We start from the raw sequence: 25,859 nt of genomic DNA, 5'->3' as shown, positions 1-25,859 counted from the left end.
AATTTGCCGCTACGCTTCTTACATGACAATACTAGCCACACTTCAAAAGCACTTCATTTTCTGTAGCGCGTTTTGGAAAGTCCTGATATCATGAAAGGTGCTATATAAATGGAAAACTTTCTGTCTGAAAAGGAATTAAACTATCTTGCATACATAGAGGAAGCCAGCTCTCAGGGTTGTATCCCCTGTGTACTGAGGAGCCTTTTATATTTGACAATATACATATCTTAACTTTCATAGAGCACTTGCAAAAAGATTTTTCTTCCGAACATTTTAATTATGAATATTAAAATGTGAAATGGCTGACCTCTGAAACATTCTACCAACATCCTCGGAGGTTTCCTGGGAAATACAGTTGCAGTGGCTGGTGTAAACCACTCAAGCATTGATTTAATTGCTTTTGAATGTTTTCCACAATCCTGGGATTGTGTTACAGCCATGTGACTCCTTCCCAGCCATCTGCTCTTCCATCTAGAAAACATTTATTGGAATGTTGAGCGATTATTTAATGATTAACATACTGTTATCTCCCTGGACCCCATTTCATCTCTACCACTGTATCGATTGACCAGTAGGTCTTGTAATTCTACCTTGCAAAAGGAACAACGTCACCTCCTTCTGCACTGTAAATTCTATGATTCTATGATTCAGCTTTAAACTGTTAGCTGAACCTCTTTGCCTCTCGTGTCACCTTGTTTGAATCTGTTCATCCTTATGTACTAACGGGTGTTTTCCCCTACCCACCCAATCCATTCCCCCAACATCTCTCGACTATTCTCTCCTCTCCTTCTGAGTATCAACTTATGTTGAAATCACAGAATTTCACAGCACAGAAGGAGGCCATTTGGCCCATCATGAAGTTGCAACACATTCTGCTGATGTTTGGAATGAAGATCAACATTTCCTGATATTGGTGCCAAAGAGGGTGGTATTCTAAACAGTTGCCCCTGAAAGAGCTATGCAATTAATCTCTTCCCCCGGAACCTTGAAAATCTTTTCCTTTTCAAGCATTTATCCGCTCTCCATTCAACAGTCACAATCAAATCTGCTCCACCACCCTTTCAGGCTGTGCATTCCCGATAATAATAACTAAAATTCTCTTCACCTTGCCTCTGTGGCATCTTTTTTGACAATTATCTTAAATGTGTGTTCTCTAGTTACTTAATTCCAAATGTTGCCAAGTACCTTCTGCTACCTCACCCAGGTGGATATTCATGTGAGCCTTGAGAGAGTTAATCAGGGAAGTCTTTTTTATCATTGGGGAAATGGTTAAAATTCATAGTCAAGCCCAAAATCTTGTTCCCACCTGACATCCACAGAGGCTCATGTGCAGCAGAAGGTAATGGATCCAGAGAGTTGATGGGGTGAGGGGTTCCTGGGTTTCAAGCCCTACATTTCCTGCATGTTAAACTATTGTGTAAAAGAAAAAAACGTAAAGACTTTAAGCAGTTTGAAACATGGAGATGGGGAGAAGGAGGAGGTCAAATCAATGCTCAACCTGCCACTAATCAAATGTTGCTACATGCATTATTAAATACACCACCTCTAGAGAAGTCAATATTGTGTGTAACTTACTCCATAAAAGTCAGAAGCCTGTCTTCAGGGTGCAATGATGATGATTTCCCTTTTTATTTATTCAGTGTGTTCAGCAGTGTTGCTAAATTCATAGCTGCCGAATGTTCTCTGTCTCGGTTCAGTTCTGCTGGCAGCAGTGATGCATGTCCTTTATCTCTCCATCTCCTCTTGCTATGTGAGCAACCTCTCATATTTCAACGTGGTTCTGGCTGTCTTGTTGTGGAGGTTTCTGAAAGGATTGAGAAAGTGAACCCAGAGCCAGAGGTCCCAGGGTTAGAGATGTAAAGGGAACGTTTAGGGCAGGCAACAGAAAGCGTGTTCTTACACAGCAACAACAAGAGTATTGGAGCAGGATATCCCACACTGGAGTGTTAACGAAAGCAAATAAATATCAAGTCAATGAGTCAATTAAAGAGATATCCGGACAGTTGACCAAAAATAAACAACACTGAGTCACACAAAGGGATATTTCAACAGGTTAAAGAGGTCAGTTTTAAGGATCACCTTATTTGAGGAGAGATCAGTGGAGAGATGAAGTTTAGAGAGAGAATTTTGGTGTTTAGGGGTTAGGCAGGTGAAGGCATGGTGCCAATTGTGGAGTGTCGAAAATAGGGGATGAGCAAGGCCATAACTGAAAGACAATGGACATGATTAAAAGTTGGTGTGGGTCATCAGGTTCAGGCCAGACATTCACTTCAAAACAACAATGTAATCGGGCAGCACAGTGGCGTAGAGGGTTAGCCCTGCTGCCTCACGGCACCGAGGACCCAGGTTCGATCCCGGCTCTGGGTCACTGTCCGTGTGGAGTTTGCACATTCTCCCCGTGTTTGTGTGGGTTTCGCCCCCACAACCCAAAGATGTGCAGGCTAGGTGGATTGGCCACGCTAAATTGCCCCTTAATTGGAAAAAAGAAATGAATTGGGTACTCTAAATTTATTTTTTAAAATTTTAAAACCACGATGTAATGAGGATATGTGATCACTGAAATTCTGGATCAACGATCCAATGGGCTCTTGTCATCGAAACCAACCCTCTGCTCCTGTAATCTGAAATTGAAGAAAAATATTTAGCAGCACAGAAAAATCAAAACTTTCTATTTTGTGCTGGACCAGTTAAGGGACAGTATCCCATGCCATGCCCCTTTCTAGCGCTGATCCTGTTTCTCTAGCTGGAGATGCTCTGGCATCTGGTAAGCAAGGAACCATACAAGGACTGTACCATTGAGTTGGACAATGTGGGGAGAGCTGTTTGAGGAGGGTGGTGTGGTTGACCATATCAAAAGTTGCAGAGAGGTTGAGTAGGAACTATACCACACGGTCACAGGAGTTATTTTTTGTGAGTCTGATTAGGGCCAGTTCAATGTTGATGCAGCAGTGAAAAATTGATTTCAGAGCTTCCAATATGAAATTGCGCATGGATTTGGGGGTGATGGGGCAACAACTGATTTATTTGGAAGGAAAGAAAGTTGGAGATTGGGGCAATAGTTTGCAAGAACAAAGGAACTGAAAGTGTGGCTTTTGATTTTGGGTCAGGTGATGATGGGGTTTTGACTGGAAGGAGACAGCATATCATCAGAGGAAAACAAAAAAATTAATCTCAGTTAGCTTGATATCCAGTAAGCGAAACTGGGGGGTTGGTTGAATTATCAATTGCCCCTCCTCATTCTAATCTAATGCTGCAGTGTCCAGCTCCAAATGAGTCTCTTGGTGTCAGTAATTGTCATTAGTCACAGTTCCGAAAAGATCTGAGGACTTTGAATTTTGCCCTTCCCTCCATCAGCATGTTCCCTTTCTTTGTATGGAACCTAAGAATCACATGACATTGAATATTATTGATTCTAAGGGGTCACTAGGATTGGAGGTTCTTGATCTGCTTTCCTTCATATTCAGGAGGTTGAAGAGTTGCGTAAGTATAATTCTTTATCAATCTGTGACTGCAACTTTCAATTATCTGTTGCAGAGATTTTGCAGAAGGGGCAAAAATTATTATGTGAGACATTGAGAAACACAATATAAATTATGGGAGGCACGGTAGCGCAGTGGTTATCACTGCTGTCTAACAGCATCAGGGACCTGGGTTTGATTCCGGCCTTGGGTGACCGTATGTGGGGAGTTTGCACGTTCTCCCTGTGTCTGCATGTGTTTCCTCCGGGTGCTCCGGTTTCCTCCCACAGTCCTAAAATGTGCAGGTTAGGTGTATTGACCATGCTAAATTGCCCTTAGTGCCCCAAAAAAGGTTAGGTGGGTTTACAGGCAAGGGGTAGGGGAGTGGGTCTGAGTAGTGTGCTCTTTCAGAGAGTCAGTGCAGATTCGATGGACTGAATAGCCTCCTTCTGCACTGCAGGAATTCTATCACTCTATGAAATGGATGAACCCGAGCAACTATTTAACCTGCTTCTCCTTGTTCACGAGATCCAATTGTATAGGCCAACAACCAAAAGGAAATTGTTCGTGGATTAGCTCTTTACACTTCTGTGGGTGGGGAATACTCAGGGATCTTGTTGGAGTGAGCCGCAGGCCAGCAATACCATTCTTAGTCTGATCCCAAATTACCCATCCCGGGGCACTGGCAGGGAGCCGCATTGGCATTTTATGCATGGCAGAGAACCGGCCAGGAGGTGCCCTGCGCAGGTGTGGGGGGTTGAAGTTATCCCTTATAGTGAGTTGGTGGCCGAATACCTCCTTATAGTGAGTTGGTGGCCGAATACCTCCTTATAGTGAGTTGGCGCTGTAAGGGGGAGAGTCACATCATGGGCTCGAGAGATCAGGATGGCATTTCCTCAGGGTATGGCTCAGGGCTAAGTGCCGTGCACTCCCTGCTGAGGCCCCGATCTACATGGACAGGTGTTAAATAGTGGGGAAGCACCCGGCTAATCATGCGTGCTATGGATCTCTGCCCAGATTTGGGTAGATCACGCCCAAGACACTGAGAAACGTTTCCGTTAGATTACGCCTCCCCTGGCACTGTTTCAAAAAAGGGCTGGCAAGTTCTCCCTGGTTTCCTGCTCAATATTTATTCTTCATTGAGCATCATCTTCTTAGGTGTCACGAACGTTTTGATAGAAAGTTATTTTTTTTATCAGACACCAAGCATTTCCTGGTATTTTTTTTTGCACATTCTCAGCTAAATGGGAGTAAACATATGTAGTAATTTCATATCACCGGACTTCCGTTGTGGGGCTATGTCAAGGAACCCCCTTATTTCCCAGCCAGAAGGTAAAAATCCCCTTCAATTGCTGCTGTAAATGTGTGGAATTTATTTTACTCACGTAATTTGTATCTAACTTTCCTCTCCTGAATGCATTCTGAGGAGAAATCACCCTACTTCTGTTGGGAGACGTGTTTGTAGTTTGGTATATACTTTTTAATGTCAGTCTGGAGACTGACATTTAAACAGACTCTATTGAGTAAATCATGAATCTCCACCTCATTGGTGAATATGGTGGTGTGAATAGACAATCTTCATGTTGGTACTGAATAATATATTGATAGAACATTCCAGAGTCTGGAATAAAAGCATCCACGCATGTTCCTTCACAGTGTTGATTATCTTGTATTGCTTACTATCCTCCCTTAGCATCCACATTCACTCAGATTGCACCATTTAATCTCCTGGATTGCTTCCCATCACCTGAAGGAGTTAAAGAGGAATTTCCCAGAAGTTTATTTCACTTATTGGCCCTGAGTTTCTTTGTCTGGTTTCTCGTTGCCTCTCCTGGACACATGGGCGAGATTCTCCTCAAATGCGGAGAATCGTAAAGGCTGCCGTGGGACAGGCCGTTACCCACGGCAGCCTCCGCGTCCACTTCCGGGACCCGATTCTCCCCCCCGGGCGGGGCTAGGAGCGGGGCCCCGGGCGTCACGCCAGCACGGCCTTGACGACGGTCGTCAAGGCCGCACGCCAAGCGTCACGCCAAGCGTCACGTGACGCGCACGGTGACGTCAGCCACGCATGTGCAGGTTGGACAACGCCAACCCGCGCATGCGCGGTTGGCGTCTTTTCCTTCAGCCACCCCGCAAGACGTGGCGGCTTGATCTTGCGGGGCGGCGGAGAGAAAATAGTGCGTCCGTTACAGACGCAAGGCCCGCGATCGGTGGTACAGCCGTGCCAATCGGGCCCCGAGATGCCCCAAACATTCATCTGGCGCCCGTCTCACTACGGCAGCGAGCAGGTGTGTTTGCTGCCGTGTTGAAACGGGCGTGAAGGCCCGGCCGCTCAGCCCGTCGGCCTCGGAGAATCGCCGCTCGCCGCGTGGGGTGGGCGTGGGGGGGGGGGGAGAATAGTGGGAGGGCGTGAAAAATGCCAGGAGGCCCTCCCGCTATTCTCCCACCCGGCGTGGGGGCGGAGAATTGTGCCCTTAGATTCTGCCAATCTGGTGGGGAAGGAGTAGGAAATGTCTAGCGATGATTCTTCAGACATCCTGAGCATCGTTCAGGTTCAATGGAGTAACTGCTCATTTCTGCATTTATTTTCGTAAGTTTCTGTGTTACTGGAGATGCAGCAATGTCAACATCTACTGAACTTCCGGTGGCGGCGATGACGTAGGAAGCCGCACATTTGGGAGCTCCCGATTCAAACGGACTTTTCGGCTCTTTTTAGAGCCCAAAACAGAATTTTTTCGACGTCTCCCGGTGGGAGAAGGTGTGGTGATCAACTTTCTCCACATTTCATGCCTCGAACTCGGAGTGGAAAGCGGGAAAAAGCAGCTTCCCAGAAAAAACGGGGGAAGGATTCCAAAATGGCGGTCGGCGGAGCACCAGAGGAGTGGAGGCTGTGGGCGCAGGAGCAGCAAGCTGCTCTCCTGCGCTGTTTTGCAGACTTCAAGGCTGAGGTACTGAGCTCTCTGCAGGAAATGAACAAAAGGCTCTCGGAGATTCAGATCACCCAGGGTGCTGCCATCCAGGCGTTGCAGGCGCAGGCCGCTGAACGAGAGGAGGAGGCCGTGGTCCTCGTGAGCAAGGTGGAGGGGCACGAGGCACTCCACAAGAAGTGGCAAGACCGCTTCGAGGAGCTTGATCTCCGCATGAGGCGGAAGAATCTGAGGATCTTGGGCCTTGCGGAGGGGCTGGAAGGGTCGGATCTGACAACCTACGTGACCACGATGCTGAACTCGCTAGTGGGGCAGGATCTTTCCATCTGCCCCTGGAGCTGGAGGGAGCTCACAGAGTACTGGCCAGGAGGCCTAAGGAGAATGAACCCCCACGTGCAGTGCTGGTAAGGTTCCACCGGTTCAGTGATCGGGAGTGTGGGCTGCGCTGGGCCAAGAAGGTGAAGAGCAGCAATTGGGAGAATGGGGTAGTACGGATCTACCAGGATTGGAGTGCGGAGGTGGCTAAGCGGTGGTCCGGATTTAATCGGACGAAGGAGGTGCTCTATAAGAAGAAAATAAAGTTTGGAATGTTGCAGCCTGCGCGCCTGTGGGTAACTTATATGGACCGGCATTATTATTTTGATTCCCCGGAGGAGGCATGGGCCTTTGTGCGGACGGAAAAGCTGGACTCGAACTAGGGGTTGGGGGTTGCGGGGTCGGTTGTAATGCTTTATTGCTGGTTTCTGCTGTTGCTGTGTTTTTTCTGTAGATTTGTAATTTTGATATGGTTATTTATTGGGGTGTTGTTCTGTCTTTTTGTTAGGGGGCATTGTTTGAGTTTTGTATCTTGCGGGGAGGGTTGGGGGGGTTTGCTGTATTCTATGTCGGGTTGGGGGTATGGAGTGGGGCTGGTATTTGGGAGCTGCGTCAGAAGGGTGTGGTGGGGCAGTGCGAAAGCGCGGGCTTTCCTCTGGTTTCCCGCGTTGCGGGGCTGGGGGGTAGAGACAATGACGGGGGGGGGGGGCCTTAACTGGTTCTTCCCCGCACTGGAGCGGTGCCCTGAGGAGTGACAGGATGGGGGATGATCCCACTTTGGGAGGGGTCGGGTTTTTTGGCGGGAGTTTCCGGGGTCAGCAGAAGTTTGACCCACGGAAGTACAATGGAGGACGGTTCGCGGCTAGGAGGGTTCCTAGCCTGGGGGGGGGGGGGGGGGGGGGGGGAGGGAGGGGGGGGGGGGGAAGGGGACTACCGGGTTGCTGCTGGCAGGGTCAGGAAGGAGCTGGTGTGGGCCGGGGGGACAGAGGTGAGGTGTTGTCGCCGTGGGGACTCGGTCGGGCGGGTGGTGCTGGCCTGGGGCGGGCAGTCGATGGGCTATGGCTAGTCGACGGGGGAGAGGGGCGGGACACCCTCTGATCCGGTTGGTCACCTGGAATGCGAGAGGACTGAATGGGCCGGTGAAGCGGTCTAGGGTACTTGCTCATTTGAGGGGGCTAAAGGCAGATGTGGCAATGCTTCAGGAGACCCACCTGAAGGTGGCGGACCAGGTCCGTCTGAGGAAGGGGTGGGTGGGGCAGGTTTTCCACTCCGGGTTGGATGTGAAGAACCGTGGAGTGGCGATTCTGGTGGGGAAAAATGTGTCGTTTGAGGCATCTGAGGTGGTGGCGGATAAGGGGGGTAGGTTTGTTATGGTAAGGGGCAGGCTACAGGGAGAGAAGGTGCTACTTGTTAGTGTGTATGCCCCAAATTGGGATGATGCGGGCTTTATGAGGCGTATGCTGGGACGTGTCCCGGATCTAGAGATGGGAGGTCTGATTATGGGGGGGGGGGGACTTCAATACGGTGTTGGATCCTTCACTGGATCGGTCCAGCTCTAGGACGGGTAGGAGGCCGGCGGCGACCAAGGTGCTGATGGGGTTTATGGACCAGATGGGAGGGGTGGACCCATGGAGGTTTGTGAGGCCGAGGGCACGGGAGTACTCTTTCTTCTCCCACGTACATAGGGTCTACTCTCGGATAGACTTCTTCGTGGTGAGTAGGGGACTGATTCCGAGAGTGGAGGAGGCCGAGTATTCGGCCATTGCAATCTCCGACCACGCTCCGCATTGGATGGAGTTGGAGATGGGGGAGGTGCGGGACCAGCGCCCGTTGTGGCGGCTGGGTGTGGGGTTGTTGGCGGAGGAGGAGGTTTGCAGGAGGGTCCGGGCAAGTATTGAGGGGTACCTCGAGGTGAATGATATGGGGGAGGTCCGGGTGGGGATGGTTTGGGAAGTCCTGAAGGCAGTGATTCGTGGGGAGCTGATATCCATCTGGGCACACAGGGAGAGGAGTGAGAGGGATAGACTGGTGGGGAAGATGCTGGAGGTGGACAGGAGGTATGCGGAGGCACCAGAGGAGGGATTGTTGGGGGAGAGGCGCAGCCTGCAGGCTAAATTTGATTTGTTGACCACTAGAAAGGCGGAGGCACAGTGGAGGAAGACACAAGGGGCAGTGTACGAACATGGTGAAAAGGCGAATAGGATGCTGGCTCATCAGCTCCGCAAGCGGGATGTGGCTAGGGAAATTGCTGGAGTGAGAGATAAGAGTGGGAATGTGGTGCAGAAGGGGGTAGAGGTGAATGAGATCTTCAAGGACTTATACGGGGAACTGTACCGGTCGGAGCCAACGGTGGAGAGGAGGGGAATGGAGAGTTTTCTCGACAGGCTATCTTTCCCGAAGGTGCAGGAGGAGCAGGTGGAAGGGTTGGGGGCGACGATTGAGCTGGAGGAGCTTGTTAAGGGGATCGGGCAGATGCAGTCAGGGAAGGCGCCGTGGCCGGATGGGTTCCCGGTGGAGTTTTATAAAAAGTTTGCGGACCTAGTGGGCCCCCTGCTGGTGCGGACACTTAATGAGGCGTGGGAAGGGGGGACTTTCCCCCGACGATGTCACGGGCGCTGATTTCTCTAATCTTAAAGGGGGACAAGGACCCCCAGCAGTGTGGTTCATACAGGCCCATATCTCTCCTTAATGTGGATGCCAAGGTGCTGGCAAAGATCCTGGCCACCAGGATACAGGACTGTGTGCCAGGGGTTGTATACGAGGACCAGACAGGTTTTGTTAAGGGAAGGCAGCTGAACACGAATGTGCGGAGGTTGTTGAATGTCATCATGATGCCGGCGATTGAGGGGGAGGCTGAGATAGTGGTGGCGCTGGATGCGGAGAAGGCCTTCGATAGAGTGGAGTGGGGGTACTTATGGGAGGTGTTGGGAGGTTTGGATTTGGTGAAGGGTTTATTAGATGGGTGAGGCTGCTATATGAGTCCCCGATGGCGTGTGTGGCCACGAATGGGAGGAGTTCGGAGTACTTCCGGCTTTACAGAGGGACCAGGCAGGGTTGCCACCTGTCCCTCTTGTTGTTTGCATTGGCAATCGAGCCGTTGGCGATGGTGTTGAGGGATTCAGGGAGGTGGAGAGGCTTGATGCGGGGTGGGGAGGAACATAGGGTGTCGTTGTATGCCGATGACCTGCTGCTGTATGTGGCGGACCCGGTGGGAGGGATGCTGGGGGTGATGGAGCTGCTAGCTGAGTTTGGGACCTTTTCAGGCTATAAACCAAATCTAGGCAAGAGTGAGGTGTTTGTGGTGCACCCTGGGGACCAGGAGGAAGGAATTGGTAGGCTCCTGCTTAGGAGGGCAGGGGAGAGTTTTAGGTACCTGGGGGTGCAGGTGGCCAGGGACTGGGGGACTCTTCACAAGCATAATTTCACCAGGCTTGTGGATCAGATGGAGGAGGAGTTCAAGAGGTGGGACATGCTGCCATTGTCGTTGGCGGGGAGGGTGAAGTCCGTCAAAATGACGGTGCTTCCGAGGTTCTTGTTCCTCTTTCAGTGCCTGCCCATCTTTATCCCCAGGGCCTTCTTTAGGAGGGTGACTAGCAGGATTTTGAGCTTTGTGTGGGCACATGGGACTCCGAGAGTGAAGAGGGTTTTCCTGGATGGTGATGGGGGGGGGGGGGGGGGGGGTGGGGGGTGGGGGGGGGGGGGGGGGGGGGGGGGGGGGGGGGGGTGGGTAGGGGGGGGGGGTGGGGGGGGGGGGGGGGTGGGGGGGGGCGTGGAAAAGAATGGAGATGGCATCTTGTAGAGGTACGAGCCTGGGTGCCTTGGTAACGGCGCCGTTGCCGCTCTCTCCTAAGAGGTATACCACGAGCCCGGTGGTGGCGGCGACCCTAAGAATCTGGGGACAGTGGAGACGGCATCGGGGGGGAAACAGGGGGCTCGTTGGAGGCTCCACTGGGTGGAAACCATCGGTTCATCCCGGGGAACACGGAGGGGGGATTTAGGGGGTGGTATAGAGTGGGCATCAGTAAATTGAGGGACCTGTTTATTGGCGGGAGGTTTGCGAGCCTGGGGGAACTGGAAGATAAATTTGGGCTCCCCAAGGGAACATGTTCAGATACTTGCAGGTCAAGTCGTTTGCTCGGCGACAGGTGGAGGAATTTCCTTTGCTGCCCTCGCGGGGGGCGATGGACAGAGTGCTTTCGGGGGTGTGGGTCGGAGAGGGGAAGGTGTCTGACATTAATGCAGGAGGTGGAGGAGTCGTCAGTGGAGGAGCTGAAGGCTAAATAGGAGGGGGAACTAGGGGAGCAGATAGAGGATGGGACTTGGGCGGATGCCTTGGAGAGAGTCAACTCTTCCTCTTCCTGTGCGAGGCTTAGTCTCATCCAATTTAAGGTGCTGCACCGGGCCCACATGTCTGTGACTCGGATGAGTAGGTTCTTTGGGGGTGAGGACAGGTGCACCAGGTGTTCGGGGAGTCCAGCGAATCATGCCCATATGTTCTGGGCATGCCCGGCACTGGAAGAATTCTGGAAGGGGGTGGCAGGGACGATGTCGAGGGTGGTTGGATCCAGGGTCAAACCAGGTTGGGGACTCGCGATTTTTGGAGTTGCGGTGGAGCCGGGAGTGCAGGAGGCGAAAGAGGCCGGTGTTCTGGCCTTTGCGTCCCTAGTAGCCCGGCGGAGGATCTTGATGCAGTGGAAAGATGCGAGGCCCCCAAGTGTGTAGACCTGGATCAGTGACATGGCGGGATTTATAAAATTGGAGAGGGTCAAATTTGCCCTGAGAGGATCAATACAAGGGTTCTATAAACGGTGGCAGCCTTTTCTGGACTTTCTGGCTCAAAGATAGGTATCTTGGTCAATAGCAGCAGCAACCCGGGGGGGAGGTTGGGGGGGGAAGGAGGGTGTTCTTTATTGTTTCTACTGTTTCTATCTTCTTTTATTTCTATGGTTATTTAACTTAATATTGTGTTAATTCAAGTTGTTGTTAATATGTTTTGTTGTTCATTAAGGATGGGCGAATGTTTAGGACTGTTATTATTGTTATGGTTGGTATTTTTTTGCGGTTCGTTGTTATACAAAATTTTTCAATAAAAATTATTTTTTTAAAAAACATCTACTGAACAAACATTAATATTTATCAATCTTAAACAAAAAGGAAGAATTTGCTTTTTTGTAAATGTTTTTCACCACTTCAGGATGTCCCAAAACACTTTACAGCCAGAGAAGGATTTTTTGAAGTGCAGTCACTGTTGTAATGTAGAAAACATGCCAGCGAATTTGTACACTGCAAGCTTTCCCAAGCAGCACCGATCTGATAAATAACCAAAAAAGCCTGTTTTTGCTTGCCGGTGTTGACTGAGGGATAAATATTTGTCCAGGACTCTGGGCAGAACTCCCCGGCTCTGACAATGAGATCTTTTACATCCACCTGAGAGGACAGACGGGGAACCATTTGACGAGTTTAATCTACTTCTGGAAGCGGAGTGGACTGTAAAAGATCCCTTCTTCAGCATTGCCGCTGTCAGTGTTATCAAATCGGGATTATTAGAAGTTAGGCACTCATTCAGTGGCAGTGAACAGTAATGGAATTTTCAATATTTAATTAAACAAATTGTAAATCAGTAAGTCCATTGAAAAAGAGCCGGGATAACTAGTCAGCTGAAAGCGAATGGCAATCAGAGCAGGAAAATGCACACAGCACAACGAATCCACCTATAAATTGGATCCCAGTGGGAATTAAATATATTCCAATAATAAGCTCTGAAAACTTTCCTCAGTTTGATATGTGTTTGTTCGTGCCTCAATCTTTGACCGCCCAGTTTGGCTGTTGTTTTTTTGTTGTGCAGAGTTCTAAATTCTAAAGTTCTGTTTTTATTTCTTATACTAATTCTTTCATTAGAATAAAAGGGCAGAAGATAAATTTTCACATCCCAGCTTATCTTGACTCTTCTGTTTCCCAATTTTGCTCGCGCCCTGCAGAATAATCCTCATTCATTTCACCTCCAAGCCGGATGAATATTAAACGGAAAGCCAAAGATATGTGTTGCTTGTGCTCCCTGCTTTCTATTTATTTTGGTCATTCTAGTTCTCCCTTCTCCACCCTCCGACACCGGTGATCCCCGTAACCTAGGCCATGGGCAGAATTCTCCGCTCCCGCGCGGTATCGGGAAGGCCGTCGTGAACTCGGCCGAGTTTCACGACGGCCTCGGAGCCCGCTCCTCACACCCTATTCAGCCCCCCCAGGGGGCTAGGAGCGGGGCTCCGTAAATCTTGGCTGCCGGGCCTTGACACTTGCGTCAAGGCTGCGCGCCGAGAATGACGCGACGGCGGCGCCTAAGTGATGTCAGCCGCGCATGCGCAGGTTGGCCGGCTCCAACCCGCGCATGCGCGGCTGACGTCACGACAGCTGACGGCTCCAACCCACGCATGCGCGTTTGCTGTCTTCCCCTCAGCTGCCCCGCAAGACGTGGTGGCTTGATCTTGCGGGGCAGCGGAGGGGACAGAGTGCGTCCCTTGGAGATGCCGGCCCGACGATTGGTGGGCACTGATCGCAGACCAGTCCCCTCCCGAGCGCGGCCGTGGTGCTCACTCCCCTCTCCGCCCCCCACAAGCCACAATCGGAACTTTGTCGCCCATGTTCACGACAGCAGCGACCAGATGTGGTTGCCGCCGTCGTGAACCGGTCGGGAACGTCAGGCCACTCGGCCCATCCGGGCTGGAGAATCGCTGGTCGCCGTGAAAAACGGCGAGCGGCGATTCATCCGAGCGGCGGGTGGGAGAATCGCGGGGTGTGCCAGGGCGGCGTGGCGTGAATCGCCCGGCATTCCCGCGATTCTCCCACCCGGCGTGGGGAGTGGAGAATCGCGCCCCATAGCTCTGGAGTGGGAGTGCCTGTCACCTGCCATCAAAGAAAGTCCACAGACAGAATATATGACAGCGCCTCCCAAACACCAGAGGAGCCACAGAGAAGGATAACGGCAGCAGGTTCACGGTAATTCATCACCTCCAAGTTCCCCTTCATATCATGCACACCATCTAGACTTGGACACATCTTTTCATTCATTCATCGCCTTTTAGTCAAAATCCCATAATTCTCTACCGAATTAGACTGTGGGATCCACCTCGCCACACTATACTGAAACAGTTTAAAAGGAAAGATCATTACATCTTCTCAAGGGATCCAGGGTCTGGGAAATAGATCCTATTGATGTCCACTACCCAGAAATGAATATTATAAAAAAACATAACAGGCTATGGACCAGGTGTTGGTAAATGGGATGAGTATAGATTGCTATTTGCTAGTCAGCATAGACATGGTAGGCTGAAGGGCCTGTTTCTGTGCTGTATGACTCTATGATTCAATGGCTCATACTCACCCTCAAACACAGAAAGACAGATGGGTAATATTTGCCAGATTTTTATTCAGTTCAAACTGAACTTACATATTCAACAGGCTGATGACTTTACCGAGTTCAAGGCAACACTGTGCATTCATTAGGATTATTAGACCTTTTACAAATATGTAAATTGATGCAAAGTGGCCACATTTTGGTCTGTTTATTCGCTGCGTGTCTGTGCATAGTTCTTGTTGAAGAACTTCAAAACTTGGAAAAACGTGGCACTATCAGTTGTGACTCAGTGAGTAGCAATCCAGCAGAGCGCTGAAGTGCTTTCTTTTGGATGTGAAGTTGAACCAAGGCCCTGCCTGCAGTCTCAGGTTGATGTAAAAGATCCCATGGCTCTGTTTGAAGAAAAACAGAGGAGTGTTCTGGCCGCTATTTATCATTAATCAACATCACTGAAATGAATTACTAGATCAGCTATTTTAGTACTGTTTGTGGGAGCTTGCTGTGCGTAATCTGACTGCCAAATTTCCTACATTACAACAGCTACTATAATAATACTAATCTTTATTATTGTCACAAGTAGGCTTACATTAACACTGCAATGAAGTTACTGTGAAAAACCCCTAGTCGCCACATTCCGGCACCTGTTTGGGTACACGGAGGGAGATATTAGAATGTCCAAATTACCTAACAGCGCGTCTTTCGGGAAAGGAACATGACAGCCAATTCGCTCATAGCAAAATCTCACAAACAGCAATAAAATAATCAACCAGACAATCTGTTTTAGGTCACAAACAGATGCTGCAAATCTGATATAAAAACTTTAAAATACTGGAAGTGCTCTGTCTGTCAGGCAATATTTAACGAGAAAGAACTTGAGTTAACGTTTTGGATCCGCAAATTCCATTTCCCAATTTCTCGCATTTGCCAGCAGTTCCAAAATGTTTTGTTTGATTTCATCTGTTTCAATTACAAAGTACATTTTTTGAACTTTGCTATGTGTCAGAGCCAGTCAGTTCCTCTTGGAAGTTGTTCTCTCTGCTAGTCTCTGATTGAAATGCTTAGCTAACTGTCGGGGTTGGTTAGCTCAGTTGGCTAGATGGCTAGTATGCAGTATAATAATCATGGGTTCAATGCTTCACAACACCAGTAACTGGAGTTTGATTCTGTCCTTGGATGACTGTGTGGAGTTTGCGTGTTCTCCCCGTGTCTGCAGGTTTCTTCTGGGTGCTCTGGTTTCCTCCCACTGATGAAAGATTTGCCGGTTAGATGGATGGCCATACTAAATTGCCCCTCAGTGTCCAATATGCAGGTTAGGTGGCGTTACGGGGATAGGATCGGGGAGTGGGCCTAGGTATGTTGCCCACTTGATGGGCTGAATGGGCTCCTTCTGCACTGCAGGGATTCTATGGAATTCCTGTCCTGACTATGATTATTGAGGGAAGCCTGCCTCCTTCCTCATTTGATTTGCAGTCGTGTCTCTTAAGCTACGTAACCAATTGTCATTCTCTGATGGAGAGAGATGCCTAAAGCCTTTGTGGGCGGCACCTAATTACCATTACCAAAGTTATTGGACCAGACTGATTTAATTTTAAGCTGTGCTCTTGACTGAAGACCGCACTTGAAAAACTTCCCTTGTAAATTGAAATGTAGCATAAACGGGTTATCATCAAAGACATGATGCTGATGTGCTGTTGGTGTCACACCATTTGATTGAGTAACAAAGAGGTCCCAATTTGTTCATCGTAGCTGTAAATAAAGAATAATGGTTTTAACAAACTACAGTCTCGAGCAGTTTGGGAGAGGCGATGACATAGTGGTATTGTCATTGGACTAGTGATCCAGAGACCCAGTATAATACTCTGGGAACTCAGGGGTTGAATTCCACAATGGCAACGGTGGAAATTGAATCCAATAAATATCTGGAATCAAATGTCTAATGATAATCATGAAACCATTGTTGATTGTTGTAAAAAACCCAAGTGGTTCATTAATGGTCTTTAGGGAAGGAAATCTGTGGTCCTGGCGTATATGTACTCCCAGATCCACAACAATGTAGTTGATTAACTTTTAAATGGCATAGTAAGTGACTCAGTTGTATGAAGGCCCTTACAAAGTCTAAAAGGAAAGAAACCGATGGACCACCCAGCATCGACTTAGCCACTGGAAATGGCAAACCAGCCCTGTCGACCAGTGCAAAGATCTCCTTAATAACATCTGAGGGCTTGTCATTGACTCTGGACCCCATGAAGTCTCATGGCTTCAGGTCAAACATGGGCAAGGAAATCTACTACTGATTACCACATACCGTCCACATTACCACATATCAGCTGATGATTCCGTACTCTTCCATGTTGAACATCATTTGGAGGAAGCACTGAGGGTGGAAAGGGCACAGAATATAATCTGGGTAGGAGACTTCAATGTCCATCACCAACAGTGGCTCGGTAGCACCACTACTGACTGAGCAGGCTGGCCGAGTCCTAAGGGATGTAGCAGTTAGACTGGGTCTACGACAGGTGGTGAGGGAACCAACAGGAGTGAAAAATGTACTAAACCTCATCCTCACCAACCTGCTTGCTGCAGCATGCCAGGAGCAACAGCAGGCATATCAAAAAATGAGGTGTCACACTGGTGATGCGACAACAGAGGACTACTTGCATGCGAAACAGCATAAGCAGCATGTGATACATTGTCCATGACAGTATCAGTAGGAGTGACCACCCTAGAGTTCTTATGGAGACAAAGTCCCGTCTTCACATTGAGTATACCCTCCATTATGTTGTGTGGTACTACCATTGTGCTAAATGGGATAGATTCAGAATGTTTCTAGCAACTCAAGACTGGGCATTTATGAGAAGCAGTGGGCCATCAGCAGCAGAATTATACTCAGCTGCAATCTGTAAATGCATGGCCTTGCATACCCCCACTCTACCATTACCACCAAGCCAAGGATCAATGAAGAGTGCAGGAGAGCATGCCAGGAGCAACAGCAGGCATACCGAAAAATGAGGTGTCAACCTGGTGATGCGACAACAGAGGACTACTTGCATGCGAAACAGCATAAGCAGCATGTTATACACAGGCCAAACAATCCCACACCCATATACAATTATATCTAAGCTCTGCAGTCCTGCCACATCCAGTCGTGAATGATGGTGGACATTTAAACAGGTCACTGGAGGAGGAGGCTCCACAAATATCCCCATCCTCAATGAGGAGCCCAGTACATCTCTGCAAAAGACAAGGCTGAAGAATTTGCAATAATCTTCAGATGCCAGTCTTCAGTCAATTTGATTCACCCACATTGTATCAAGAAACAACTGAAGATTTTGTCCTGACAATATTCCAATAATTGTGCTCCAGAATTTTCTGCATCCCCAGCCAAGCTGTTCCAGTACAGGCACATCACTGGTATCTATCCGGAAATGTGAAAAACTGTACACCAAAAGCAGGACAAATTCTACTGGGCCAATTACTACCATCCTATCAGCATACTCTCAGTCATCAGTAAAGTGATGGAAGGGGTCATTAACAGTGCTACCAAGCGGCACTTACGTTGCAATAACCTGCTCATGGATGCTTGGTTAGGGATCCGGCAGCGTCATGTAACTCCTGATCACATTACAGCCTTGGATCGAACATGGACAAAAGAGCTGAACTCCAGAGGTGAGGTGCAGCATTTGATTGAATATGGCATCAAGGAGCCTTAGCAAAACTTAAATTGTGGGAATCAGGGGGAAACTCTCCACTGGTTGGAATCATACTTAGCACAAAGGAAGATAATTGTGGTTGTTGAAAGTCAGTCACCTCAGTCCTGAGACATCACTGCAGGAGTTCCTCAGGGTAGAGTCCTCGGCCCTACCATCTTCAGCTGCTTCATCAGAGTTGCTTCCAACATATGGTCTGATGTGGGGATGTTCACGGATGATTGCACAACGTTCAACACCATTTGTGACTCTTTAGACACTGAAGCAGTCCACGTGCAAATGTGACAAGGCCTGGCCAATCTCCAGGCTTGGGCTGACAAGTGGCAAGTAACATTTGTGCCACACAAGTAGCAGGCAATGATCATCTCCAGTAAGAGAGAATCAAACCATCAACCCTTGACATTTAATGGCATGACCATCACTGTATCCCCCACTATCAATGCCCTGGGGGGGGGGGGGGGGGGGAGGTTACATTGAACAGAAACTGAACTGGACTAGCCATATAAATGTAGCTACAAGAGCAGATCAGAGCCTAGGAATCCTGCAGTGAATAACTGACCTCTTGACTTCCCAAAGCCTGTTCACCATACACAAGGCACAAGTCAAGAGTGTGATGACTCCCTACTTGCCTGGATGAGTGCAGCTCCAACAACATTTAAGAAGCTCAACACCATCCTAGACAAAGCAATCCACTAGATTGGTACCCCTTCCATAAACATTCACTCCCTCCGCCACCGATGTATAATAACAGTATGTATCATCTATAAAATGCATTTCAGGAACTCAGCAAGGCTCCGTAGGCAGCACCTTGCAAACCCATGACCATCTAGAAGGGCAAGGGCAGCAGATACATGGGAACCCCACCACCTGGAAGTTTCCTTCCAAGTCACTCACCATCCTGACTTGGAAATACATTACCATTCCTTCACCGTCGCTGAGTCAAAATCCTGGAACTCCCTCCCTAATAGCATGGTGGGTGTACATTCACTACATGGATGCAGCGGTTCAAGAGGGCAGCTCACCATCACCTTCTCAAGGGCAATTAGAGATGGGTAATAAATGCTAGCCTAGCCAATGAAGTCCAAATCCCATGAATAAAAAAAAGATTACTTTGGGAAAATAGAAAGCCCCACGGAATCCTATCTAGAACCCATACCCAAACCCGTGCAAGTGTCTGTAAGTTTTGCTTTTCCCCCCGAAAGCACTTAAATTATGAGGCTAGGTTTTTTAACATGGGTCATAGTCATCGTCAGTGCAGAAGATTGAGGGGTGATCTGAAGGACGATCCAAAAGTATTTAACACGTTGCCACAATGATGAGAAATAGTGATTGAGTGAGATCTACCAAAATTTCAGCAGCTAATGAAAAACATATTGAGCTGCTTGAAGAGAACCTTTAAAACTACAAGGAAAGACACTGACTAAAGATGGTTATCACCAGTCACCTGATGTCTAGTATTGCAAGTCGACCAGTTTTCTGGACCGTTTCCACACGGAGTGCACTGCAGACCAGCCTTGACTTGTTGTAATTCTGGCAAGACAATAGAGAAATGTTAGCTCGCCAAGATAGACCCAAACAACACTGTGGTAGACAGAATAATACCATCTCCTGTTGGTTTCTACTATCTCAAAATATGTCAAAAATGTATGAGATGAAAGATCAAAATTATGATTACTTATTCCACCTAATAATGGCAAGACATGTTAATCAAATTCCTTTCTTGGAATATACAGACAGGAGTTCTTTAAGAACATGATTTTGCCAAGCCTGAAAGGAAGAGAAGTCATCAAAGTCACCTGGAAAGAATTGCTGAAGGGAGTAGTAAAAAATCACTCTCTCTTAAGAAGAAAAACCTGATCTTTTAGTGGTCTAAAAATTATGCACAGGGAGAAACACACCAATTTCTGGGCGACACATCATGGAATTTCTCCAATAAAGTGCAGATTGCCTGGACTCCAATTGATTTTAAAGGGAACTAGCTAACTTCAAACAGCAACAAAGTTCCACATTCCATGCCTTAAGGACAAGCAAAGACATCAATTGTATCTTTTAAATTTTATTTGGACTCTAAAATTTATTACTTCTGATATCTGTGTGTGTGCCGTTGCCCTTTTTTTTCTTGCGTTTAGTACCTAATAAGCTCACTCTTTCTTTGCCTCTGGTTTTATTGGTTCCTTATTAAAAAGTAAATACATATGGATTGGAAAAGGCATCTATGGGGAAAATAAATTTTTAAAACATTTGTTGCAACCAACTGAGGAGGCTGAATAAAGCTCAGCCAGTTTGTCCCTCCTCACCTAATCAACACAAAATTAAAAGGATTCAAACGAGCAAGATCACAGGATCCTAAGGTGGGGTGGTGTAGTATGCAGTGGGGAAGCTATGGTATGGTGGTATTGTCATTGGACTTGTAATTCAGAGATGGTGAATAATGCTCTGGGGATCTGGGTTCAAGTCCCACCATGGCAGAATTTGAATCAATCAAAATCTGGAATTAAAAGCCTAATGAATTGCAAATACACATCTGGCTCACTAAGGCCCTTTAGGGAAGTATGACGACTCCAACAGTGGCTAGCATACTGGACAGAAACCCCAATATATTGTAAGACTATGAGGAAAGGATACCTCACTCCAGGAGAGATTTCACGCAAGACAGGGATATGGTGGGCCATTTGGCCCACTGAGCCTGCTCCACCATTCAGTGAGATCATGGCTGATTTGACTGTGGCCGCAATTCCCTTGGCTCCTTTGAGTACATATGGAAAAAAACAACTGATGAGCCAAAAAAATGGGCAAGGGGATATAATCTTAAAAGTAGATCTGAGCTGTTCAGGAACAAAGCCAGGAAGGATTTTCTCCCCAGAAAGTGTCATAGAAATGTGACACTCAATCCCCAAAAGGTTGTGGGCACGATTCTCCCAAAGGGAGACTAAGTGCCGACGCCGGAGTGAAAACCGGAGTGTTTCATTCCAGCGTCTGAGGCCGCTCCTCGCCCCCTATTCTCCCACCACCAGGGGGCTAGGAGCGGGGCGCGTTAATCTCGTGCGCCGGGCCATGACGCCCGCGTCAAAATGGCGCCGCCTGAATGACGCGGCCGGCGGCGCCTAAATTACGTCACCCGCGCATGCGCGGTTGCCGTCCTCCCCTCCGCCGTCCCGCAAGACATGGAGTATTGATCTTGCGGGGCGGCGGAGGGAAAAGAGTGCGTCTTTCAGAGACGCCGGCCCGACAATCGGTGGGCACCAATCGCGGGCAGACCCCTCCTGAGCACCCCCCGGTGCTCAATCCTCCCTCCGCCCCCCACAGGCCAAACAAGCAGCGGTCGCGCCCTGTTCACGCCGGTAGCGACCAGGTGTGGTTGGCGCTGGCGTGAACCGGTCGGATCGACGTGGGGGTCGGCGAATCCCGCCCTGTAGGTCTGTGGATCAACTGGAGCTTTCAAGACTGATATTAAAAGAAATTTGTTGGATGAAGGATATGGAATAAAGGAGGGCAAATGGAGCTGAGGTGCAGATCAGCCACAATTTCATTGAATGATAGAGCAGTCTTGACGGATCAGCGCCTCATGTGCTGATGGTCCTAAAATGGGAGTGTTAATGACTGGAGTGCCTAACCAGGAACAAGAGGCTGTCTGACAGTGTTTTCTGGAGCAGGTGATGCTACAATAGCTCACCTGCCTTACCCTCATTGCATTCTACCTCACTGACTCAAATTTGTTTTTGAGCTGATTGTTTCTTCTATGTTTTCTTCCTGAGGACAGGGAGACTAAGACTTTTTTTAAAAAAATTATTTTAAAAAATATTTTGTGTATTTTTGAATCATAAAAGTGATTTTGGGATATGGGAATCGTGCAGGAAAGTGGTAAAAGGTCAGCCATGATCATATTGAACAGCAGTGGAAGATTGAAGGATCAAGGGTGTACACTTCCTCCTGTTTCTTAGCTGATTGCTCGTCCCATAGAACATAGAACATTACAGCGCAGTACAGGCCCTTCGGCCCACGATGTTGCACCGATCGTGAAACCCTTCTAAAGCCCATCTACACTATTCTCTTATCGTCCATATGTCTATCCAATGACCATTCGAATGCGTTTAGTGTTAGCGAGCCCGCTACTGTTGCAGGCAGGGCATTCCACGCCCTTACTACTCTCTGAGTAAAGAACCTACCTCTGACATCTGTCCTATATCTATCTCCCCTCAATTTAAAGCTATGTCCCCTCGAGCTAGACATCACTATCCGAGGAAAAAGGCTCTCACTGTCTACCCTATCTAATCCTCTGATCATCTTGTATGCCTCAATTAAGTCACCTCTTAACCTTCTTCTCTCTAATGAAAACAGCCTCAAATCCCTCAGCCTTTCCTCATAAGTTCTTCCCTCCATACCAGGCAACATCCTGGTAAATCTCCGCTGCACCCTTTCCAATGCTTCCACATCCTTCCTTTAATGCGGCAACCAGAACTGCACGCAATACTCCAAATGCGGCCGCACCAGAGTTTTGTACAACTGCAACATGACCACATGGCTCCGAAACTCAATTCCTCTACCAATAAAAGCTAACACACCGTACGCCTTCTTAACAACCCTCTCAACCTGGGTGGGAACTTTCAGGGATCTATGTACATGGATACCGAGATCTCGCTGCTCATCCACACTACCAAGAATCTTACTATTAGCCCAGTACTCTGGCTTCCTGTTATTACTTCCAAAATGAATCGCCTCACACTTTTCTGCATTAAACTCCATTTGCCACCTGTCAGCCCAGCTCTACAGCTTATCTATGTCCCTCTGTAACTTGTAACTTCCTTCTGCACTGTCCACAACTCCACCGACTTTAGTGTCATCTGCAAATTTACTCACCCATCTTTCTACGCCCTCCTCCAGGTCATTTATAAAAATGACAAACAGCAGTGGCCCCAAAACAGATCCTTGTGGTACACCACTAGTAACTGGACTCCAGTCTGAACATCTCCCATCAACCACCACCCTTTGTCTTCTTCCAGCTAGCTAATTTCTGTTCAAAACTGCGATATCACCCTGAATCCCATGCCTCCGTATTTTCTGCAATAGCCTAAACGCTTTACTGAAATCCATATACACCACATCAACTGCTTTACCCTCATCCACCTGTTTGGTCACCTTCTCAAAGAACGCAATAAGATGTGTGAGGCACAACCTACCCTTCACAAAACCATGTTGACTGTCTCTGATCGAATTATTCCTTTCCAGATGATTATACATCCGATCTCTTATCAACCTTTCCAAGACTTTGCCCACAACAGAAGTAAGGCTCACTGGTCTATAGTTACCGGGGTTGTCTCTACTCCCCTTCGTGATCAAGGGGACAACATTTGCTATCATCCAGTCTTCTGGCACTATTCCTGTCGACAAAGATGACTTAAAGATCAAAGCCAAGGCTCAGCAATCTCCTCCCTAGCTTTCCAGCGAATCCTAGGATAAATCCCATCTGGCCCAGGGGACTTATCTATTTTAACACTTTCCAGAATTACTAACACCTCCTCCTTATGAACCTCAAGCCCTTCTAGTCTAGTAGCCTGTATCTCAGTATTCTCCTCGACAACATTGTCTTTTTCCTGTGTGAATACTGACGAAAAATACTCATTTAGCACCTCTCCTATCTCCTCAGACTCCATGCCCAACTTCCCACTACTGTCCTTGACTGGCCCTACTCTTACCCTAGTCATTCTTTTATTCCTGACATATCTACAGAAAGCTTTAGGGTTATCCTTTATCCGATCTGCCAAAGACTTCTCATGTCCCCTCCTGGCTCTTCTTAGCTCTCTCTTGAGATCCTTCCTAGCTATCTTGTAACTATCAAGCGCCCTAACTGAACCTTCATGTCTCATCATTACATAAGCCTCCTTCTTCCTCTTGACAAGTTTTAGTAAACCATGGTTCCCTCGCTCAACCATTTCCTCCCTGCCTGACAGGTACATACTTATCAAGGACACGCAGTAGCTGTTCCTTGAACATGCTCCACATTTCCATTGTGCCCATCCCCTGCTGTTTCCCTCTCCATCCGATGCATCCTAAGTCTTGCCTCGTCGCATCATAATTGCCTTTCCTCCAGATATGACTCTTGCCTTGCGGTATATACCTATCCCTTTCCATCACTAAAGTAAACGTTATCGAATTATGGTCACTATCACCAAAGTGCTCGCCTACCTCCAAATCTAACACCTGTCCTGGTTCATTACCCAGTACCAAATCCAATACGGCCTCACCACTCGTAATATTGTCCTTGACTAGCAATGCCACCCCTCCCCCTCTCTTACCACCTTCCCTGAGCTTACTGAAATATCTAAACCCCGGCACCTGCAACAACAATTCCTCTCCCTGCTCTATCCATGTCTCCGAAATGGCCACAACATCGAAGTCCCAGGTACCAACCCATGCCGCAAGTTCACCCACCTTATTCCGGATGCTCCTGGCATTGAAGTAGACACACTTTAAACCACATTCCTTCCTGCCGGTACACTCCTGCAACTTTGAAACCTTACTCATAACCTCACTACTCTCAACCTCTTGTGTACTGGAGCTACAATTCAGGTTCCCAATCCCCTGCTGAACTAGTTTAAACCCTCCCGAAGAGCATTAGCAAACTTCCCCCCCAGGATATTAGTACCCCTCTGGTCCAGGTGTAGACCATCCCATTTGTAGAGGTCCCACCTACCCCAGAATGAGCCCCAATTATCCAGGAATCTGAAACTCTCCCTCCTGCACCATCCCTGCAGCCACGTGTTCAACTGCTCTCTCTCCCTATTCCTCGACTTGCTAGCACGTGGCACGGGTAACAACCCAGAGATAATAACTCTGTTTGTCCTAGATCTACGTTTCCACCCTAGCTCCCTGAATTCCTGCCTTACATCCCGATCCCTTTTCCTACCTATGTCGTTGGTACCTATGTGGACCACGACTTGGGACTGTTCCCCCTCCTCCTTAAGGATCCCGAAAACACGATCCGAGACATCGCGAACCCTGGCACCTGGGAGGCAACACACCAACCGCGAGTCTCTCTCATTCTCACAGAATCTCCTATCTATCCCCCAAACTATGGAGTCTCCAATGACTAATGCTCTTCTCCTCTCCCCCCTTCTCTTCTGAGCAACAGGGACAGACTCTGTGCCAGAGACCTGTACCCCATGGCTGACCCCTAGTAAGTCCCCCCCCAACAGTATCCAAAGCGGTATACTTGTTACTAAGGGGAACGACCACAGGGGATCCCTGTACTGACTGCTTCCTCCCATCCCCTCTCACTGTCACCCATCTATCTTTATTCTTTGGCGTAACTACCTCCCTGAAGCTTCTATCTATGACCACCTCTGCCTCCTGAATGATCCGAAGTTCATCCAGCTCCAGCTCCCTAACACAGTTTCTGAGGTGCTGGAGTTGGGTGCACGCCCCACAGACAAAATCAGCAGGGACACTAACGGCGTCTCTCACCTCAAAAATTCTGCAGGAGGAACATTTTACTGCCTTCCCTGCCATCCACTCTAGATAAAACAAGAAAAAAAAAGGAAGAGCTTACCAGATATTCCCTCAACCCCTTAGGTTAGAGGAGGTGGAAGGGTGGGGGACACTACAAGTGTAGTGTCACGGGTTTAGCAACCACCCAACTTATATACAAGTGCTAACAAATCTTCCCAGAAATCCCCACGGCCGACTTCCTGCAGCTCTAAAGATAAGTTTATTTAAAGGTTAAACTCACCTTCCCGATAGGCCCCTGCTGCCGCCGAAAACCTGGAGGCCGCTCCTGCTGTAAAGTAAGTTTATTTAAAGGTTAAACTCACCTTCTCGACAGGCCCCTGCTCCCGCCGAAAATCTGGAGGCCCAGTAGAACTTTATCCCTGATGGAGTGTGGTCTAAAATAAGAAACCAAGTAACTAACCTTATGTCTACACATCTAAGACAATGAGGCTTTGCCGGATTTCAGTTACTGTGCGGGCTTTTGGCAGACCATTCTAAGGAAGCATTTGGTGGCAAGGAGAATGCTGCTCATTACTTTTTCTACCCCACCTCCCTCCACCCACTCTCAGAAATTAAGATGAAATTGTTTTGGAAGCGAAAGCGATAATTAAAATGAAGA

At 48.2% G+C, this 25,859-nt stretch overlaps 2 long non-coding RNA genes across 2 annotated transcripts in view; one reads left to right on the top strand and one right to left on the bottom strand.

Annotated features, from left to right (window-relative positions):
- Positions 1-25,859, top strand: part of LOC119977554 — a 71,532-nt gene that overhangs the window by 25,790 nt on the left and 19,883 nt on the right. The gene's annotated exons all lie outside the window — the stretch shown is intronic.
- LOC119977557 lies at positions 1,700-25,721 on the bottom strand. Its single transcript, XR_005463220.1, has 3 exons — positions 25,564-25,721; positions 19,200-19,285; positions 1,700-1,804 (listed from the first exon to the last, which is right to left on the bottom strand). It is a non-coding gene; the product is annotated as an uncharacterized LOC119977557 (long non-coding RNA).

Source organism: Scyliorhinus canicula, chromosome 1 (assembly GCF_902713615.1).
Source record: "Scyliorhinus canicula chromosome 1, sScyCan1.1, whole genome shotgun sequence".
NCBI lineage: Eukaryota > Metazoa > Chordata > Chondrichthyes > Carcharhiniformes > Scyliorhinidae > Scyliorhinus > Scyliorhinus canicula.
Note: the sequence above shows the minus strand (reverse complement) of the source record. Positions and strands in the feature narration are given on the sequence as shown.